We start from the raw sequence: 23,211 nt of genomic DNA on the forward strand, positions 1-23,211 counted from the left end.
TTAAAAAATAACGGTTGGTGACAGAAAACTGAAAATTTAGGGTTGAATATATATTTTAGTTCTAGATCATATAAAATTAGAAAAGAAAAGTTTGTCCAAAAAAATAAAAAATAATTATTCACCTAGGTTGGTCGTACCAACTCAGAAACCTTCCCGGGTTCAAGTACAACAACTTTGATTAAGGTCATCATATGATGAAATGCATAATTGCGAGTCTATAAGGTATATACATACATACAAACATTCATTTTTATTTATATATAGAAGAGGCAAATTTTAGATGACCTTTAAAAAATAACGGTTGGTGATAGAAAACTGAAAATTTAGGATTGAATATATATTTTAGTTCTACATCATATAAAATTAGAAAAGAAAAGTTTGCCAAAAAAATAAAAATAATTATGGGGGGCAAGTCCCCTTTTCACTTAGGTTGGTCGTACCAACTCAGAAACCTTTCCGGGTTCATGTACAACAACTTTGATTAAGGTCATCATATGATGAAATACATAGTTTGCGAGTCTATAAGGTACATACATACATACAAACATTCATTTTTATTTATATAGAAGAGGCAAATTTTAGATGGCCTTTAAAAAATAACGGTTGGTGATAGAAAATTGAAAATTTAGGGTTGAATATATATTTTAGTTCTACATCATACAAAAATTAGAAAAGAAAAGTTTGTCTAAAAAAATAAAAAATAATTATGGGGAGCAAACCCCCTTTTCACTTAGGTTGGTCGTGCCAACTCAGAAACCTTCCCGGGTTCATGTACAACAACTTTAATTAAGGTCATCATATGATGAAATGCATAATTTGCGAGTCTATAAGGTACATACATACATACAAACATTCATTTTTAGATATACAGAAGAGGCTAATTTTAGATGGCCTTTAAAAAATAACGGTTGGTGATAGAAAATTGAAAATTTAGTAGTGAATATATATTTTAGTTCTACATCATATAAAATTAGAAAAGAAAGGTTTGCAAAAAAAAATAAAAAATATTTCTGGGGGGCAAGCCCCCTTTTCACTTAGGTTGGTCGTACCCACTCAGAAACCTTTTCGGGTATCATGTACAACAACTTTGATTAAGGTCATCATAATATGATGAAATGCATAGTTTGCGAGTCTATAAGGTACAGTTACGGTCACTGAATAGTTTACACCTTAATTTTTATATTGTAATACCGTAATACTGTAAAATTGCAGTGTCGTACGGATTTGATAAATGTCAAAGTCAAAAAATTTTAAAAAGTCAGTGCTATCAGAAGTTTCGCGAGTGTTAAAAAATAAAATAAAACGATATCAAATTCCTCCAAAATGGTTAGAATACATTTAAATGATGCGCAAAAAGCAACAGCAATTTCCAAACACGAAGAAGGTTTGGTCTAGGGTTACCGATGAAAACGTATTTCAGTCATATAGCAATGGCCGAGTAAGAGTTTATAAGATGGGAAGAAATTGAGCAGGCATGTGAAGAGTTGGTGACTATAAATATGAGGGAATTGGTGTTATCTATCTATGAACAGAAGACTGCAAAGTTGTATTGCAATAATGGGGCTTCCACCAAAAATTAATTATTGTTTATTATTTATCATCGTTTGTCATTATTTAATGTAAAATAGATGTAAAATAAAATGGTTATTTTAAAACCAGACTTCCTTATTTTCGTTATTAAGACCATAATCTATTTTAGTCAAAAAAACTTCTTTCTATACTTTCCATTTTGTTAAGTTTTGTAAAATATATTTACGAGTATAATATTTAGGTTTTTTAATTCTAATCAACCTATTCTAGGTACACCACTGGTAACGTCACTTTGACGTACAAGGTGCGTTTAAATAACGAGGTAAAAATTAAAAAAATCGGCACCTAGATACGTAAGCCTGTAAACTATTCAATGACCGTAACTGTACATACATACATACAAACATTCAGTTTTATTTATATAGATTATAGTTTTTTAAGTAACTTTTTCTTAATTAAAGGAAACTAAAACGTACTTCACAATAGATTTTGCAAATATGATCGAAAAATACAAATTTATTATTATAAATATATAGGTTGAAAAGTAAAAAGTATAAAACTATAAACTAAATTAATTCTGTATCCGAATCTTATACTTCTTATTCAAACTCCTCATCTGAGCTTATAAATATTCATTTTTTTCTTCTTCGTCAGACTCCCCTCGAGACTCAGATTCCTCTTTTGTATGATCTGTAAATAATTGTAATATGTATTTGGAATTAATTAAAAATTAGTTAGTGATTAATTAATTGAGTTGCTACGTATTCTCTGTCCTTTCATACGGAGTCGAAGCCTAGACAATCACGGGTGCATCTGAAGAAAGACTTGCCATTGTTGAGATGTGGTGTTATCGAATAATAAAAAATTATAATTGTAAAAATATCGAAACATTAAGAAAGATGAAAAAGGCAAAAGAAATACTCAACACTGTGAAGTAAAGAAAAATGAGCTAAAATAAATATTCATTCTCTTCTTCTTCGTCAGACTCTCCTCGAGACTCAGATTCCTCTGGGAATCTTTAAATGGGAAATAAGCCACAATTTTACCAAAAAAAAATGAATTTATTAACGTTAATAAATTCATTTTTTTGGTAAAATTGTGGCTTATTTCCCCTTTAAAATAATTCATTATAAAAATGCCACAAGGAAATAGCTTCAGAACAACAATAGTTGTAATATGTATTTAGAATTAATTAAAAATTAATTATAGTGATTAATTAATTGAGTTGCTATAGTGTTGAGTATTTATTTTGTCTTTTTCATCTTTCTAATGTTTCCGTGTTTGTTATGTGTTGTGTCCATGATATTTTTTACATTATTCGATAACACCACATCTCAACAATGACAAGTCTTTCTTCAAACGCGCCCGTGATTGTCCAGGCTTCGTGTCCGTATAAAAGGACAGATAATACATAGCAACTTAATTAATTAATAACTACTTAATTTTTAATTAATTCTAAATACATATTATTGCGCTACAAATTATGTAGCGCCATTAAGCCAAATATAGAGCTAGGTTATGCAGACCGTTGTTAAACCGAAGATTTTATATTAATGTTTCTGCTTTTATTTATATGTTAACCTAAAAATGCTCAATTTCTGGGTTAGGCCACTGTTGCTCTGAATGCCTCTTATCATCTTCTCTTGGTGATCTTGAAAGTTTATTAGCAATTATCAATTATTGCTTACCAGGAGTACAGGGTGTAACAAAAATACAGGTCATAATTTAAATCACATATTCTGGGACCAAAAATATTTCGAATGAACCTAACTTACCTTAGTACAAATATGCACATAAAAAAAATTATAGCCCTTTGAAGTTACAAAATGAAAATCGATTTTTTCAAATATATCGAAAACTATTAGAGATTTTTTATTGAAAATTGATATGTGGCATTCTTATGGCAGGAACATCTTAACGAAAAATTATAGTGAAATTTATGCTCCCCATAAAAAATTTATGGGGGTTTTGTTCCCTTAAACCCCCCAAACTTTTCTGTGCGTTCCAATTAAATTATTATTGTGGTACCATTAGTTAAATTCAATATTTTTAAAACTTTTTTGGCTCTTTGTATTTTTTCGATAAAGCAGTTTTTATCGAGTTGCGGCTTCTTTTTTAATATGTTTACATAAAAATTTTATGGGGGTTTTGTTCCTTTAAACCCCCCAAATGTTTGTGTACACTCCAATTAAACTATTACTGCGATACCATTAGTTAAAAAAAGTGTTTTTATAAGTTTTTTGCCTCTTTGTATTTTTTCCAGAAGGCAACTTTTATCGAGATATGGCTTCTTTTTTAATACGGTTCAAAATATACCTAAAAATGTAAATCATACATAAATTTTCATATTATTACCAAGTCTCCATAATCGTACTTAATCATATACAAATATGTGGTGGATTTGACAAATATTCAAAATATCTCGATAAAAACTGACTTTTCGAAAAAGTACTAAGAGTCAAAAAAGTTTTAAAAATATTGTGTTTAAGTAATGGTACTACAATAATAATTTAATTGGAACGTACACAAAAGTTTGGGGGGGTTTAAAGAACTAAACCCCCATAAAATTTTTACAGGGTGTCCAAATTTCACTATAATTTTTTTTTAAGATGCTTCTGTCATAAGAATGCCATATGTCCATTTTCAATAAAAAATCTTTAATAGTTTTCGATAAATTGGAAAAAATCGATTTTTATTTTGTAACTTCAAAGGGTTGTAACTTTTTTTATATGCACATTTGTACTAAGGTAAGTTAGGTTCAATCAAACTATTTTTGGTCCCAAAATATGTGATTAAATTTATGACCTGTATTTTCGTTACACCCTGTATATTTAATCTAGGAATATCTCATGTTTTAGTTTCATTCTCAAAAACAATTCGAGAAAACGTTACAAATTGAAGATGCGACTTTCTTACACTTTTTTTTGTAATATAGTAAAAGTTAGTCAGAAACGTTTTATAATTTCGTCAGGTCCTGGCGTATTATTCAGTGAGATTCCCCGGACTAAATCACTGATTTCTTTGGAGAAGTGGGTATCATTGTTGCTTCTTCTGGTTCTTCAGGTCTTATGTTGTACCTAGGTAATCTTTTTCAACGTATTAAACAAAGTCAATGAATTTTTGCAGAAAATTATCCAGGATGCACTATTTTTAAAGAATTCTCTTCATAACCTCAGCTTTGTCATCTGTGAGCAATTTTCTCCATGTGGATAAATTATGGGCTATCTGCCTAATGTAGGCCAAAAGAGGTCAAAATGACCTCTGGAGCCTCTAATTGTTTAGAAAGCATTGGGTTTTTGTCGTTTCTAAGGATTTTTTTGTAATTTTTAAATTACGTTTATGTAGTCTACGTTTTTGCTTTCTGGTGATTATTTAACATAGCTTCGCTCAGATGTTTTGAGGGCTCGTTTTTGACTTATTGGTTAGACACAAGAAATTTTAAAATAATTATCTTTGCTTGTAATCAATTTATTGTAGTTGCATAATAAGGAATTGCTATATAATTATAATACATATAAACTAGACTTCTATTCGAACTAATTTATAAAAATACAGTCGGAAAAATGAAAGAATAGGGCTTTTCATCGATTGTCATTTGTTTCGAGCCTCTGTCATATTTTGTATAATCCGTATATATTAATGTTATACACGGATTATACGACATTTGACAGAAGCTCGAAACAAATGACTGTGAATGAAAAGCCCTATACCCATGAACGATCACATCAATCACTTATTTTGTATTAGCTGTCATTTTCTATACGCTCTGAGCTTCGCTGGTGTCGCTTCTAGCGGATTAGTAATGCAATTTTCACCGGTAATTTTTAAATTTATTATTTAATTGTTATCGCTTGATATTTACAACGCAAAAAAGTAATTAAATTGTAATCGATTTTTTAAGATTTTGCTATTCATTTTGACGTTCTATTGATGAAATATTACTTTCTTACTTTGGATACTTTCTCAATTATCGTGTATAGATGGCGCTAAGATTAATAGATTAATTTATAATTACATATTACGGAACATTAAAAAACTTAAATTCAGTATTTAAAACGTAAGTATATTTAAGGTAAAAATATACAGGGTGTCCCGAAAAGAATGGTCATAAATTATACCATAGATTCTGGGGTCAAAAATATGTTGATTGAACCTAACTTACCTTAATACAAATGTGCACATAAAAGAAGTTACAGCCCTTTGAAATTACAAAATTTAAATCAATTTTTTTCAATATTTCGAAAAATATTAGAGATTTATTATTGAAAATAGGCATGTGGCATTCTTATGGCAGGAGCATCTTGACAAAAAATTATAGTAAAATTTTTGCACCCCATAAAAATTTTGTGGGGTTTTGTTCCCTTAAACCCCTCCCAAACTTTTGTGTACGTTCCAATTAAATTATTATTGCGGTACCAATAGTTAGACACAGTATTTTTAAAACTTTTTTGCCTCTTAGTCTTTTTTCGATAAACCAGTTTTTATCGAGATGCGACTTCTTTTTTATATGTTTACATACAAATTGTATTGGGGTTTCGTTCCTTTAAACCCCCCAAATGTTTGTGTACGTTCCAATTAAACTTTTATTGCAGTACCATTAGTTAAACACAGTGTTTTAAAAACTTTTTTGCCTCTTAATATATTTTCATATTATAAAAATGTAAATTATAGATTTTTCATATTATTACCAGGTCTCTATAATCGTACTTAAGGTTGATATGAACCCTTAATTAATTTGTTTCTGATCCTAGAGATGGCTCTACTGTAGCATACCATTGTGGTAACATTTTCAACTTAATTGTAGATTTCTACATGATGACTCAGTAATATGTAGAAACCTGAACACTTTTTTATCGTTACACCCACGTTACACCCATCGGCTCAATTGGCTATGTTGCCAAATTGTTTAAACACTAATTTTATCAATGCCTAATAACAATGTTAATAGCAAGAAACATTTAGTCCATGTTGTGAGGCCGCTCCCGTCTAAAAGAATGTTTCGGTTTCTTTGCGGATCCCTATTCAAAAATGTCCACTTAAGGAAATCTGACGGCGAAATTTTTCGCCAGAAATTGTTTAAACAATTTTTTTAAAGAAATTTAAAAGATCACCATTTTTTGCTCCGGAAAATGTTTTTTAGGTTTTTTGAGTCATTCTAAACAAGAAAGGTATCTTGTCATTTTTCTCAAAAGTTGATAGATTTCGAGTTAGGGGCGATTTAAAATCTGAAAAATGCGATAATACGCATTTTAGAAGCTTGAAAGCTCAGATTTATATCGCACATCCCATTCAATACCGATACAACTGCGGTTTTCTTCTTCTACAAAATAGATATTTTAAGAGAAGTAATTGAATATTAGAATATTAGTAATTCAATAGCACACGAATGGATATCTTTTTTTAAAAACAAGCAATATTTAACCGTTATAAATATTTGTAAGATATGGCGGTATTGGCAATACCGTATTGCATTATCTTTTTAAATAACTCATCAACCATAACTGCTACGATTATACAGATTAACAATGAAAAACCAGACAAAGTTATAAATGGTAGTTTATTAGATAAATTTTATAATCATAATTGTATATTATAAATCACTTACAAGAAATTAACTCAACAAATTGAAATAAAATTATTGCCGTACATTTGCAATAAGATTTTTTTGCATAATTCCAGTAAATGCTCTTTTGTTTTCTCTCCTACAGTAGGAGGCTTTTCGTAGGCTGGTTTTGAGTTATATTGCTCTAAAATATTATTATTATCAGAAAAACGACGAGTAGAAAGGTCAATAGTTTTATAGGTTATATAGTCAAAGTTAGTTTTGTAAAAAACTTTTGTAGGATAACATTTTCTACTTTAAGAATTTGTAAATTATTCCATATTACTTTCTCGTTATCCGAATTTTTGGTGAATTTTTGCCCAAAAATTTTTGGAAGGTACTTGAAGTCAAAAAAGTCTTCAGCGTCATTTCATTCACGATAGCTAGAGAGGCTTGTTGCAATTTAATTTGCTCCTCGCATAGCAATGGCTTCGTGCCAAAAAAAGGAGGAACCGTTTGCGATGCCACTTCGAAAATCGTAAAATTAAAGCAATTGAGGCAGGACTTACAAAAAAATGTAGAAATATCTCCGCAATGTGTAGGTATTGCTGTTACAAAATCTCGTGAACCTAATTCATTCATTTGGTGACGTCAATATACGAACGAAACGAGTGAATTCGACATTACTGAAAACATCAGGGTGCAGATGGGACCCTGTCGCGCAATTCACAGCAAATAAAATAGTCGTATCCCACATAACAATGATGTTCGCATCATGTTCTAAGCATATCCTACCAACATTCGTCGAAGTATATCCTTTTTAGTATATGCGTAGTACAAGCATAGCATGTACCATAAAAAACATTCTAAATTTCATGTTCTTTGCATGTGCCTCAAAGAATATTCTTGCACCGAATATACTGAGCACATTCGGGTACGTAGCATCTCGGAATGTTCGTAAAAGTTTATTCTTAGAATATACCTTAATCGAATATTCTTAGTATATGCGTAAGTATATGCAAAAGTATATACTTAACACATACCTACTTGTATATACTTTTAAAATATCTAAAAAATAATATACTGTATGTACGTACGTACCTATAGGAAGAAGAATAATGTGAGCCTATAGATTATCAACTTCGCGTTAAGAATAATTAATAAAATTTATGTATTTTAGTAGGTACTACCCAGGCAACCAAACGACGTTTTTATAACGTAGAAAACACGTCATAAAAATGACCAATTGACGTGTTTCTATGACGTAGTACTGACGTTGAAAATCACGTGTATTTGTCTCATCGATAGGACGTCATACCTGTGACGATTTTAAAACGTAATCGTATCTACGTTTTTTTCACGTCGAGTTCGTGACGATTTTCAAACGTCAAAAAGATGACGACCTTTATAAGTCGGTAAAATCACGTCTTTAATACTTTCAGATGTTTCAAAATAGTATGAAAAATAGATAACATGAAAGCTATAGGCCTACTTCCCATGTGTCGAAGATATACTACCACTTGTTTAAGATCGCTTGTGCGCTAGAAGCAACATTGTTTCTGCATGATTGTACCAGCCCTCACATTATAGAATTTTCACTAGTTAAATATACCTACTTACTGTGTCAAAACTGAAACAACATAATATAATATATGAAACTAATAAATAATTTATTAACAAATTATCCAGCATACTTAATACCTTAATTTAACGCTGTCTGAATATCTTCATTTAACGTTTAATTAAAAACAAATAAACATAACCTCAAATAGTTGTCAAGAAGAATTACTGCATTAAACTAACTCACTGAGCAAAAACGCATAAAAATCTCTTAATTAACACCTTTCTTTAACTAAATATCTAAATGAAAAGTCTTATTTTATGACACAAGACACAAACCGCATAAACAATAAATGAGAAATTTCTTATGAGTTACGAACATTTAGCGAAATTGTTGGAACATACCTAAACGAAATTGTTTGGAGTCAATACAAACAAGCAAAGCTCCTCCAAATTTTGTGACGTCAGACTTACGCTGTCTGAAACTAAAACGTTTTTTAAACGTAATTTTAACGTCATTAATCTTACGTATTTAAAATCACCTACAAAAGACGTCTATATGACGTAATGTTCGAACACGTGTTATATTCAACAGAAACCTGACGTTTCCTCAACGTTATATGACGTCACTTGGTTGCCTGGGTACTGAACTATCTAATTCATTTTTTTTAAACCGTTTTAATTGTATGGTAAAAAGTTTAAAACTTAATTCTATTGTGAAGAAAAATGAGAAATTCTCGTTTCGTTTTCAGTTGAAATGAATATACCATTTTGATTTGAGTTTATACCATAAGTAAAATAATTTTCGGGAATCCGGAAACGGCCATTCATTGTCATTCTGACCCTTGCATTGCATTTTATACCTGCACAAGGGAAGGGGGTAGGTAACAAAAGAGCAAAATATGAAAATAGTTTCCAGTACAGTTAGCTATGCATTTATGTCTACGCTGTTAGGTAGGACCAAGTATTTCTAGCTACAAGGACTAAAACATTTTTAAGAACATAAAAAGCAGTTTGAAAATAATAAATTCATATTGGTACTTCAATATTTCCTAAATACCTAGTAAGTAAAAGTATGTATAATGTATATAGATACCTATAAATTTTAGTAATTTACATACATATTATAATATATTTGGCTATTATATAATTATATAAGCAGCATTTTTATTTTGATGTGCACATAATAACTAAATATATTACTTATATTTTATATATAGGCTACTTACCCATATAATATTTATTATACATAGGTACCTATATAACTAACTAAAGTTTATATATTTTATACTTACTTTTTACGTAATATTGTAGAATGTAATAACTACATTCTCATATGCAATTAGAATATGTAAATATAATATATTAGTAGAACCAAAGAATACTAACACACCCTGTGGGTGTGTTAGTATTCTTTGGTAGAACCTATAGGATGAGATTGGGTGATGTTGAAAACATACTTCTGAGAAATACAGCACATCCTTGGAATATTCTTCCCATATACTAAAAATATGTGCGATAGTACATTCTAAGTATATACATAGAAGGTATATAGCACTTCCTTGGAATATTCTTCCCATATACTAAAAATATGTGCGATAGTACATTCTAAGTATATAACTAGAAGGTATATAGCACTTCCTTGGAATATTCTTCCCATATACTAAAATATGTGCGATAGTACATTCTAAGTATATAAATAGAAGGTTTATAGCACCTCCTTAGAATCTTCTAAAAAGTATGTTCTTGGTATATACTGAAAAGAAGTGCGGTAGTACATTCTAAGTATATACATAGAACGTTTAAGTACTGTAATGTAGTATATACTCAGTATATGCTCTGCACATTCGCAATGGTAATTACGCATATTCTAAGTATATACTTTTTCTGAAAAGTATGTTCTATGAATCTACTAAGAACATGAAATTGTTATGTGGGATGTTTTTAGGCTTCATTTTATTTCGGTTATACATACGCATTTTCAAGGTTCACGAGGTTTTGCACCAACTCTAATACTGCTTGCAAATCGAAGCAAGCTACTATGAGTTTATTATTTTTTATGTAGGCTTTGTAATATCTTTTGCTTTTTCTTCTCGGCTTCTTTCTTTACTACGAAAGTGACGTGTGTATTGTTCTTGGCCTTTGTATTTTTTGTGTATTGTTCTTGGCCTTTGTATTTTTCTTCTTGATTGCATTGTTTATACACCTCATAAGTTGCGCACTGATCTTTCGTCGGTTTAAAAAAAGAGATAGTACATTCTGTGTTAAAAAATGTTTCATATGTACATCTTTTGACAGATGGCAACTGCTTTTCTTCTCGTTACTCTTTGTAGTATCTACACATCTGAGCTAAGGTTAATGATCCATCAAGATCAATTCTCTACGAGTTTGAGCTCTTAAATAGTGAGACTCTACGCGCTCAAAGCTATTTATGTGTTTTCTTACGACGGTTTCCTTAAGTTTCTCGTCTATAGTTGTGCGTTTTTGATGATTTCCTCTCTGTATTATCTTTCTGAACGATGTTATAATCTTTTGACTTAGCCCAACTTGTTCGAATAAATCGATCTCCAATAATAAGGGTATTCATAAAAATATTTTGCATGTTCTTCTCCTTAATTTGTTTATAGTTAAATAAAAACATAAATTGTTTGTCCTATTACTTCCTTCTACAACTCTCCCATACTTCGGAATATTGTGCAAACGTTTCTGTAAAAGACCCCTAGAACTCGCAACATGTGGCGGTATTACATTTAAACATATTATATTCTCCGTGCAATATCCATACATGAAATAGTTACGGCGCTACAAACTACGTTTTTGAAGTTACGTCACTAATGTTCTCAGCAAGCGATGTGTATTCTCGCAATTTTCAGATTTTAAATCCCTTGTAACTCGAAAACTGTTAACTTCTCAGAAAAATGAGAAGATATCTTTTTTGTTTAGAAGGAGCCAAAAAACCTAAAAAATTACAGAGCAAAATAGGAGATTGTTGAAATAGAGCCTGCCGCATTGGCATTAAAATCGGATAGACGCGCATAATTAGCAATTAAAAAACAACGGTCTAAATTGAAGTTAGACCAGATTACTACTCAGAATTTCAAAAATGAATGTTTAAACTTCACTTTAAGAACTTGCCACTATCAACTTTTGAGAAAAATGACAAGATATCTTTCTTGCTTAGAATGACCCAAAAAACAAGAAAAAATATTTCCTGGACAAAAAATGGTAATCTTGTGAATTTGATTAGAAACATTTTTTAAACAATTTCTGTCCAAAAATTTCGACGGCACCCTTATGATTTATTTAAAGGGGACATTTTTGAATAGGAATCCGCAAAGAAACCAAATCAATTTTTTTCACACGGGAGCGGCCTCACAATATAGACTAATTACATATTATGTTTCTCCGTAACTAAATATTCCAGTTTGTCAGGCATTCATCTTATCTCACACTGAAAGATGGTAATAAAATTTTACGACCTCTTCCATTCCAAAATGTATTGCATTGCACAAATTTTGTTTATACACATAAACCTTTTAACACGTTGACGGACAGTGCGTCAAAAGTATAATCAAGTGTTGTGACACTATTATGAATTTTGCAAAGTAGAATAGGGAAATTGCTAAATTTGTTTTAGCGCTTATAGTTTATGGAAACAATATGTTTTTTGTAAACATGGGGACGACGACCATGGATGTAGTATCATATTTCATAATATGCATCTGTAGATGTAATAATAGGATTTTGTTTTAAATTCAGCAAAAATGTTTAAGCAACGAAAACCTCGCGTTTCTTGGGAAAAATATTCCCATGAGATCTTTTTGCGTAAGGGACCGTTCAAGTATTACGTAACGCAGGTTAGGGGGGGGGGTCAAAAATCTTCAAAAATTGCGTTACGCAATAGATAAACTCCCATAAGAGTGCGTTACGTAGGGGAGGGGTTAAAATCTTCAAAAATCGCGTTACGTAATACTTGAACGCACCCTAATCAGTTTCATGAGATACCGCAGAATAAGACCCGAAAGGTTATAATAAAGATATTAAAAATGGCTGTTAACAGAAAAAAATACTCAAAACTATTTCACTAACACCAAAACTAGTTCGTCTCTGTCTTGCTAAGAGAACTGTCGATTTATTGCATTTCGATTTAATGTACATGATTCAGCTCCATAGTAAAGCACACTGTGTACATAACATTTAATTAGCCTTATTCTGAGGGCCAGTATCAGATCTTTGCTGTATAAAATCTTTTTTATTTTCACGAAGTTGGCACGTGCTTTTTCAATTCTCTCTCTTTTTTCTGCAGTCTAATCGTTATTTTCTGTGATTATCGTTCCCAAGTAAGTATATTTTTTACTCTCTCAGACTGCTGGCCGCCTACCGTTAATATTTCATTTGTATTGTTGTTCTTGCTATTTTTCATAAATTTGGGTTTTTTGATGTTAAGAGAGAGTCCGTATTCTCCACCACATATATCTTAATATTTTGTTCATTATTCTTTCTAAGTCTTCCAAGTTGTCTGATATTATGACGGTATCGTCGGCATGCCTAATTTTAATAATTAAATTTTCATTCACTTTTATGCCGACTGTCTCGTTTACCAAAGCTTCTTGTGTGATTTCTTCAGAATAAGCACTAAACAATAACGGCGACAGTATGTAACCTTGCCTGGCCCCTCTCCTTATCTCCATTTCTTCTGACAGTTCTCTTCCAAATTACACATTTGATCGTTGGCTGTAGTATAAATGGTATAGTTTATTACTAATGTTATTATTATGGTATGGTTTATTACTAACGAGGAAGTTATAAATGCCTTAAATCAAATGAAAAATGGAAAATATAGAGACGACGGAATAACAAAAGAGATGATTAGAGCTGGAGGTCAAACTACCTTGAAGGCAGTTAAAATCCTAATGAAGAAGTGCCTCTTTGATATTGCTATTCCAACCACTTGGCAAAATGCGCAGCTACTTCTACTACAAAATAAAGGAGGCAAACACAAACTCGAAAATTCCAGACCAATAAGTTAGAATATTAAGACAATAGAATATAGAATTATTTACTCTTGCATTAGAAGATGCCTTATGTCTTAAAAGAAAAAGTTAAATTGTCACTTAAATTTTTAAGTCATCTAAGATTTTCCGATGACGTAGTGCTCATAAGCAACAATACAGAAGAACTAATCTACATACTAAAGATGCTTAAACAGGAATCTGAGAAAAGCGGTTTAAAAATAAATTTAAATAAAACAAAAGTGATGACAAATCAAAATATCAGAATGGACTTAGATGCAAGTGAGATCGAAACTGTCGAAGAGTCACACGATCAAGCTAGACAAACATAATCAAACGGCAGAGATAACTAGAAGGATTTACTTGGGCAGCAGTTGCAAGACTCAGTGATGTGTTGAAAATCAAAAAGATACCAATAAATCTAGAAAAAAGGGTATTCAACAGTTGTATTCCACCAGTTATGACTGATGGAGTGGATACCGTGACACTTACAGGGTTATCAGCCAATAGATTAAGAACACAGAGGGGTATCGAACGAGCTATGTTAGGAGTATCTCTGAGAGAACATATTCGAAATGGGACGTACGAAACAGAACGAAGGTGGAATATGTAATTGGAAGAATTGCGCAAATGAAATGGAACTGGATAGGACACGTGGCACGGCAAAACAACGAAAGGTGGACGAGAACATTGTACATTGGAGACCACGCGAGCATAGTAGTAGCAGAGGAAGACCACGAAAAAGATGGCTAGATGACTTCAAAGCAAAAGTGGGGAGAAACTGGTACCAAATAACACAAAGCAGATAAGAGTGGAGAACTCATGGGAGGCCTTTGTCGAGGAGTGGATGCAAACAGGCTAAAGAAGAAGTTATTGTTTTCTTTAGGGACATTCACTTGACAAGCTACATGTTTTTATGGATTTGGCTGTCTCTAGAGGTGTATATTCTCGGGCTGAATACAGTCACTTAACTTCCACAATCTTATTATCACCTACTAACCGTCCGGGGAAGCTCATAAAAAGCGATAACCTTTTTCCAAGCACACAAACAATCCACACTGCTTTACTATATTTTTTGTTTTAATAGCAATTTCTGGCTTTTCTTCGTGTCTTATCAGATAAAACTAGATATCGTTATCGCGTTTCCTTTTTACTTCTTTATCGATGATTATTCTGCCGCGCCGTTTTCATTTTCTAATATTCCATACTCTTTCTCTTCCTGCTCTCAAAGAAACTGTTTATTAGATTTTTTCTTTCTCATCTAATTTATACCGATCCAGATTAGCTCCATATAACAGTTCTAGTTCTACTTGCATCAGACTAATCAATACGTTTATTTAACATATTATTAAGTGTCAACACATTTTTTCTTTTGTCTTCGCTAATATTTATTTATTTCTGTTGTTTTTGTACATATGTAGAAGAAATCAATATAGATGTAAGATTTTTAAAATTGATTGTTATTATTTCTTTTTTTATTTTTAATATGAAGGTGAAAATATTTTTTAACCTACCCTGAATTAATTTCAGAAGTGGTTATTTATTTACTCTTACTCCAAATCTATTTAAATATCGTCCAATTGTTTTCCTTTAAATTTAGCTCACCACAAATGCAAAAAGTAATGAACAAGGAAAATTTTAAAGATAAAATAATGTTTAAATTAAAATCTTTAATAAACATAAGTGCGACAAAAGAGAAACACCATGGATGGTAGTTATTAGAAAAACTATTTGACAAAAGAAGACTATTTATGCTCCAATTCAAAATATGTATAGTCAAATACAAAGCTTCAGAGTTACATGAAAAAATACAAATAAAAAAGACAACTTATGTTACTTAAAAACATTAAAAAGCCAACTCGGGTTTAATCGAGACAGAAAGTACCGGCCCCAAATATATCAAAATCTAATACGGCCAAGGGGACTGACAATATTTCAGGAACAGTACATAGTTAAATTAATTTCAGAAGGTCACGTTGATGCGTTATAAATAGACGTTATAGTAGTCTTATATCTATATTATATTACCTACTAACTATAATACAATAAAACATTTTGTTGTACAAAGTAATTGATATGGCAACGCTGCTAGGATAAAGTTCTGTTTGACGCGATTCTAGCAGAAGGTACTGCTATCTATCGAACATAAATATTACCGATGGTGTAGGTGGAGCCACGTCATGGCGGTACAAATTCACAGCGGCAATTCAAGATATAATTCTTGTTTAACGAGATTTTTCATATGTTTAGGAAAAGATATTGAACATTTTATTGCAAATATTTTCCACTCTTACAGTTTTATATATGTTGTTATTAAAATTTTGTCCGATTTCTTACCGGTAGCGTTATTATAAGCCAAAACATATTATTTTTTCCTATTGTGGCAAAACTGTAAGATCAAAAATTTTAAAAAAATTCATAAGTATTTCTTAGGATTATATCTTTATCCTGTAAGAAAATTAACAAAATTGTATGTTTGGTTTTCCCGTTTTATACTTGGAAAAAAAGAGTATTTTTGAGTTTTTTCGAAAACGAAAACATGAAGTTTGCTCAAAATTTGTCAAAATACTTCTAGTAATCACATACACCTTCTCAAATTTTTTCAAAATTTTTGAACTTCAAAATTTTTTTTGGGGGGGTTCAGATCAACCTTAACCATATACAAATGGGTAGTGGATTTGAAAAATATTCAAAATATCTCGATAAAAACTGGCTTTTCGAGAAAGTACTAAGAGGCAAAAAAGTTTTAAAAACACTGTGTTTAACTAATAATACTTTAACAATAACTTAATACGAACATACACAAAAGTTTAGGGGGGTTTAAGGGAACAAAACCCCCATAAAATTTTTATGGGGTGCACAAATTTCACTATAATTTTTTGTTAAGATGTTCCTGCCATAAGAATTCCACACGTCTATTTTCAATAAAAAATCTCTAATAGTTTTCGAAATATTGAAAAAAATTGATTTAAATTTTGTAACTTCAAAGGGCTATAACGTTTTTTATGTGCACATTTGTACTAAGGTAAGTTTGATTCAATCAACATATTTTTGACCCCAGAATCTATGGTATAATTTATGACCATTCTTTTCGGGACACCCTGTATATCACAGCTTTGACCAACTAATATTTTTTATAATTAATGTTTTTATTTTTAATTTGAAATTAATCGCTTTGACATTTATGTCAAATTTCCAGTAAACGTTTACAGACTTGTCACTACTGGCGCTCGCAAATTTTTGAATATCCCCTCTACGTACGAGCTCACAGCGTATAACATAATAACAAACGTTTGTTATTTATAAAAAAAGACAGCAAATACAAAATAAGTGATTGATGTGATCGTCCATGGATATTCTCTCATTTTTCCGACTGTAGATAACAAGCAGGTTACATGGCTGCGAACAAAATATTAAATAATAATCTACTATAGAAATCACCAGCTAAGAAGAACCAATGCCGCGCACGTTAAGTATTTTCGAATATCGGTTAAAAAATATTTTCATAGTAAAATTAAATGAACTAACAAGGAAAACTTAATTATCCTGCTTACTTCATCTCAAAAGAGGGACAAAATTTGCAAAAATTGCAATTCAGAATACTTCCAGCGAACAATATTCATAGAAGATATTCTTTTCACGTATTTTAATACAGTGTGGAAGGCACTTATGAAATAAAATTATTTCAAAAAATTATAAAAAACACTGTCGCTTTTTTTTTGGGACCGCATTTCCAGTTGTACGGCATGCGTTCTTCTTCCCATATTCCTTTGTGGATTCTGTGGACTAGTTCCTCTCCCCCTTTCTTGAAGAGCTCATTTATAATGTTGTCTGGTCCTGCTGCTTTCCTTGTCATTAATCTGTTTATGGTCGCCAATACTTCATTGTATTATGAGGGAGGCTCTGATTGTTCTTCATTCCTATTTTCTGTTTTTTCTTCATTTTCTGCATTTTCAGCGTCGTCTTTCTTTTTAAACTTCGTAACTGGGAAACACTCGTGGAGTGTTTCCCATTCCTTTTTTCCAAAACTTTCCGGTATATTTTTCTTATTCTGTGCTTTTATGTGTTTATATAGCCTTAAGTGTGCATAATCGTTTCTATTAGTAAAACTTTAAAAAGGGTAAACCCTGTAGTTGGCTGTATACCTTCGTTAAAACAAAGTGGAATGAAGTAAACACTTCTGTTGTATGTAGGTATATGAATTTATTAAAATTCTTAAAATTTATCCACAAGGGAGTGGAAGTACAAAACGTTTTCGATCAAACTGACCATCATCAGTGTAAAACTGGAAATAAGTGAACCACTTAGATTGAAATGCAAAAGGGTGAAATTTTGACAGTTAAAAATAGAAAATGTGGTTACTTGTACACTGGACATAAGTAACCACATTTTCTATTTTTAACTGTCAAAATTTCACCCTTTTGCATTTCAATCTAAGTGGTTCACTTAGGTATTTCCAGGTTTACACTGATGATGGTCAGTTTGACCGAAAACGTTTTGTACTTTCACTCCCTTGTGGATAAATTTTAAGAATTTTAATAAATTCATATACCTACATACAACAGAAGTGTTTACTTCATTCCACGTTGTTTCTATTAGCTTCGAGTTCCAGCAGTAAATCTTCAATCCATTTCTTCTTTTTAGTTCTGTAGCATTTGTCTGACTCTTTCTTCTTCTGTTTATAGTGTAGCATATCTTATTTTGTCTTTGTCTTTACTAGCTTGATCGCATTCTTGATCGTACCATTTTCTTTTATTTCCTTCCATTAGTCCTATCGTCTCATCTGCCGTTGTTAAGATGCTATCTTTTATGTCATCTCATGCTTCATTTATATTCGACGATTTTAGGACTAGTAGTTTTTCCTCTGACTTACTGCAGAATTTTCTGTTTGCATTTTCTGTATTTAGTTTTGACAGATTTCACCTCTTTCTCTTCTTTTTGTCGATTTTGTCTTAAAGTATCTTCAATTTCATGTCGCCTATCACTAAAAAGTAATCCTAATCAGCATTGGCTCCCCGGATCTCACATTGTGTACAATTGTTTTCCATTTTTTTTTGAGATTAGGATGTAGTCTATTTGGTTTCAGTAACGTCCCCTAATGGAAACCAAATAAAATACAAATATGTTTCAAAAATCTAAAACTTTTCATAACCTTGTCAACATGGTCAACAGTGTCAAAAATTATATCAAAATAGTCCAGAAAGCCACTGCGCATCCGCTAGGAAAAATATTCCGATTCGGATTTTTTGCATAATCTTACTCAAAAAGGACATCTTTTGACAAATTTCCATGTTGCCAGGACCAAAAGTGGGTCAAAAATTTTTTAAACGTTTTTTTTTTGTTTTTTTCCTAAAATTATTTTTTTTGCATGGTACAAAGTTTTTTTATGTTTTTTGGATCATTCCAAACAGAAAATGTCTTTAGTGACATTTCTCTAAAGTTGATAGTTTTTGACATATAAACGATTAAAAATTGAAAAATTGCGAAATCGACCATTTTTAACCCTCAAAAACTATGTGAAAAACTGAAAATTTGAATGTTACCAAGGTAGGTAGATATGCTTTAAACATCGATTGATGAAATCTCGAAGAGTTTTTTGCAAAAAATTATTCAAAACTCCTTTGTTTTTTAATTGCTAATCAAGCGTGCGCGACACTATTTTCCACCGACAGTATGGTGCAAATGAAAGGATAAATTCGTTATTTCATAAATCGGCGACTTTAAGCAAAAATCCCGAAACAGGTCGATTTTTATTTTTAAGTTATGATATTGTGGCATATATGGTATACTAGTGACGTGATCCATCTGAGCGTGATAACGTAATGGATGATTTTTTTAAATGAGAATAGGGGTCGTGTGCTAGCTCATTTGAAAGGTTCTTCAATTCTCTATTCAGTAATATAAACATTTATATAATTATTGATACATGGTGTCCTTCTACTTATTTTTTTGTCAAATAATTTAATTTAATAAAAATTTTTTGGACACCCTGTATAAATAATTATGTAAATGTTTACATTACTAAATGGAGAATTGAAGAACCTTTCAAATAAGCTACCACACGACCCCTATTCTCATTTAAAAAAATCATCGATTACGTCATCACGCCCAGACGGATGACGTCACTAGTATACCATATATGCCACAATATCATAACTTAAAAATAAAAATCGACCTGTTTCGGGATTTTTCCTTAAAGTCACCGATTTATGAAATAATGAATTTATTCCTTTCATTTGCACCATACTGTATACACATGCAACGCTGGAAAATAGTATCGCGCACGCGTGATTAGAAATTAAAAAACAAAGGAGTTTTGAATACTGTATTGCAAAAAACTCTTCGGGATTTCATCAATCGATATTTAAGGAATATCTACCTACCTTGACAACATTCAAATTTTAAGTTTTTCACATAGTTTTTGAAGGTTAAAAATGGCCGATTTTGGCTTATATGTCAAAAACTATTAACTTTAGAGAACAGTCACCACAGATCTTTTCTGTTTGGAATGATCCAAAAAACCTAAAAAAACTTTGTTTTATGCAAAAAAAATAATTTTAGGAAAAAAAAAACAAAAAAAAAACGTTTAAAAAATTTTTGACCCACTTTTGGTCCTGGCAACATGCAAATTTGTTAAAAGGGGTCCTTTTTGAGTAAGATGGTGCAAAAAATCCGAATCGGAATATTTTTCCTAGTGGATGCGCAGTGGCTTTCTGGACTAAAACGATTTACTGTAAATAACGTCGTACTAATACCGTTGAGACGCTAATACTGTAAAAAAATGATAAAATAATTTTTTTAATTCAATTTAGAAATTACCTCCTTGTTTAATATTTTCATTGCTACAGCAATTTACTTTCGTACTTATTATAGTCAGAGAACAAGGACCACAAGTCGAGGAAATGAAGCATTTTGGCTCGCAATTTTTTCGTCCAGCATGGATTTACTTGAAATTTTTACAGAAGATAGGGAATAGTCCAATGATCATTTTCTATATCATGCCGCTGTACGCTAAAACTTTTGGGGTGGTTACCGCCCCATCTCGGGGTGGGAATTTTTATTACATGTTTTAACTATGTAAATCGATGTAAAAAGTAATTCTAAGAAAAAAATGCTTTTTACATTTTCTTCGTAAAATTAATATTTTTCGAATTATTCGCGTTTGAAAGTAACAGTTTTTCGTCGAAAAAATCGGCTTTTTTAGAGGGTTTTTTGAGAATACCTCGAAAAATATGCATTAAATGAAAAAAACTGTAGATAACACAATTGTATCTTTTAGTAACGCAAATTAAATTATTTTTCTATAATATATTTAGTAGCAATACAAACCGAGATACGGCATGTTAAAGGTTAGCTTTCTCGTCAAATGCATAATTTGAAATATTCAAAGCCAAATAACGGGAAAACTTTGCATTTTTCGAGGAAAACTTAAATCATCTTTTTTCAAGTATACAATTAAACCTTTCAAAGAATAATAATAAAAAATTCTGGCATGAAAATAGAGCGACTTATGATCAAAAAAAGTCGGTACATGCTTTTCTCTACAAAAAAATCAGTGAAAATAACCCCTTAACTACCCTACTAATTAAGAATTGGTCTTCACCTTTCTGTAATTCCTTGTATATTTGTATTGCCAATACACCCAAGAAGATTGACCTATTTAAAAGGCCTAATTTTAGAAAAATTGGAGTTTTCGTATTTTTCACCTTTTACTTCAAAATATCTCCGAAAATACTGGAGATACGAAAAAATAGTAGACTACTAAATTGTAGATTTTTTAATAACTAAAATTATATTGTGCATAGATTTTCATTATAGTGAATAGTTAGCGAGATATAGCTGTTTAAAACCTCTATTTACGAGCAAACACCCCCTTATTCGAGTCCTTTAAACCCACCCCCATTTAAAAACTGAGAGATCTAATGAAATTTAATTTACAGTCTTATAGCTCTTCAAAAATTCTACAAAACCATTTTTGAAAAAACTTTTTATTGCCAAAAATGAAGGAGCTATGTTTATAAATCGAATTTTTTTTTTCGAAAAATTCGAATAGTCCGCTTATGAAACATTTTCAATGCATGTATAATACCATAATACTGGTTTGTATACTGGAAGATGACTTAAATACTATTTGTATTTGTACCTCTACATATTTGTAAATTAATATTTTTGTGTAAATAAATGTTTTTGTAATTTTTTAATTCTACTTTTTTTCTGTATAGATCTATTAAATTATCCACTTATAAAAATTGTAATTTTCTTAAGAGTGGTTTTAAGGGTTGAAATATTATGATATTATATCCTAAAGCATAAAACAATAATTATTTTTAGCCAAACAAAACCATTTTTTACCCATATTAAAGTTTACAATGTTTTTATATAATTTTTGACAATAAGGGGTAGTGTACACCCCTAAAAATAATCGACGCCCTTGAGAATGTTATAGAATATGAAGTACAGGGTGAGATGATCCTAATCCCTTTCTATGTAAATCGATGCAAGCCGCAATTATTCTTTTAGGATAAGTAATTTTTATATATAGCTTCAACAAGGGTGGTTTTAAGGGTTAAAATATTATGATAGTATATCTTAAAGCATAAAACAGTCATTATATAACTAATAAGACCCAAATGTTGACAACATTAAAGCTTAAAATGTTATTTTATAATTTTTTAAAAGTAGTTTTTCTAGGGGTAGTTTTCACCCTCAAAAACCAAAAGCGTACAACGGCTCAATATAGAAAATGAACTAGAGGGTGAAATGAGCCTAATCCCAAATTTTTGTACAAATCGATGCTGGACGAAAAAATTGCGAGGTTTTGCCATTTTTTTCAGTTTCATTTCCTCGACTATTATGTCTTAAAGTAGAATGGACCATTGGCTGTCGCGTGCCTAGCGATAATCCAAAACAGAAACAAATTCGTGAAATACAGTATAAAAAGACCGCAATTTGATTAACTTTAATGGCTTGTTTTTCTGCTGTTCATATGATAGTGAAGATGGGGGAGGGCATGGGAGCCACCTAGGAAATATTTTTTTTAAACTATACTACATACATACATAATCGATTGCCTCTTTTACCATTAGGTGTCGAGGACTAATAAACTATACTATTAGCCTTTAACCAAATTTAAAAATTTATATAGGAAGGTTAACATGCAATTATAATATAATTTATTTTAGCGTGCTTACGGTTAAAATAATAGTTTCGGTTCGTTTATACGAATTTATTTATACTAGCTACAGATCGAATTTCTATTTTACACTAACTCAAATAAAAGCGCGCTCCGCTTAAATAGGAAATAGGTCCTGTTCTCGAAAAGTCTACCCATCTCTCGGCCTAATGAACATTCTGGAGATCTTCTGTGACGTCACGTCTACTGTTATTCGGACGGTTGGAATTCTTTAGTCGTGGGGACCGATTTGGTTCCCATTGCCCCATCATGTGGGTAATGGGAGCCACCAGTTACTTTAATAGTAAAAGTAGATAAAGATAATTTCTAACAAAGACCATATAATAAACTAAATCTAAGAAAAATGACAAAAACAAGAACAAATATGATATAAA

Source organism: Diabrotica virgifera, chromosome 6, assembly GCF_917563875.1.
Source record: "Diabrotica virgifera virgifera chromosome 6, PGI_DIABVI_V3a".
In the NCBI taxonomy this organism is placed as follows: domain Eukaryota; kingdom Metazoa; phylum Arthropoda; class Insecta; order Coleoptera; family Chrysomelidae; genus Diabrotica; species Diabrotica virgifera.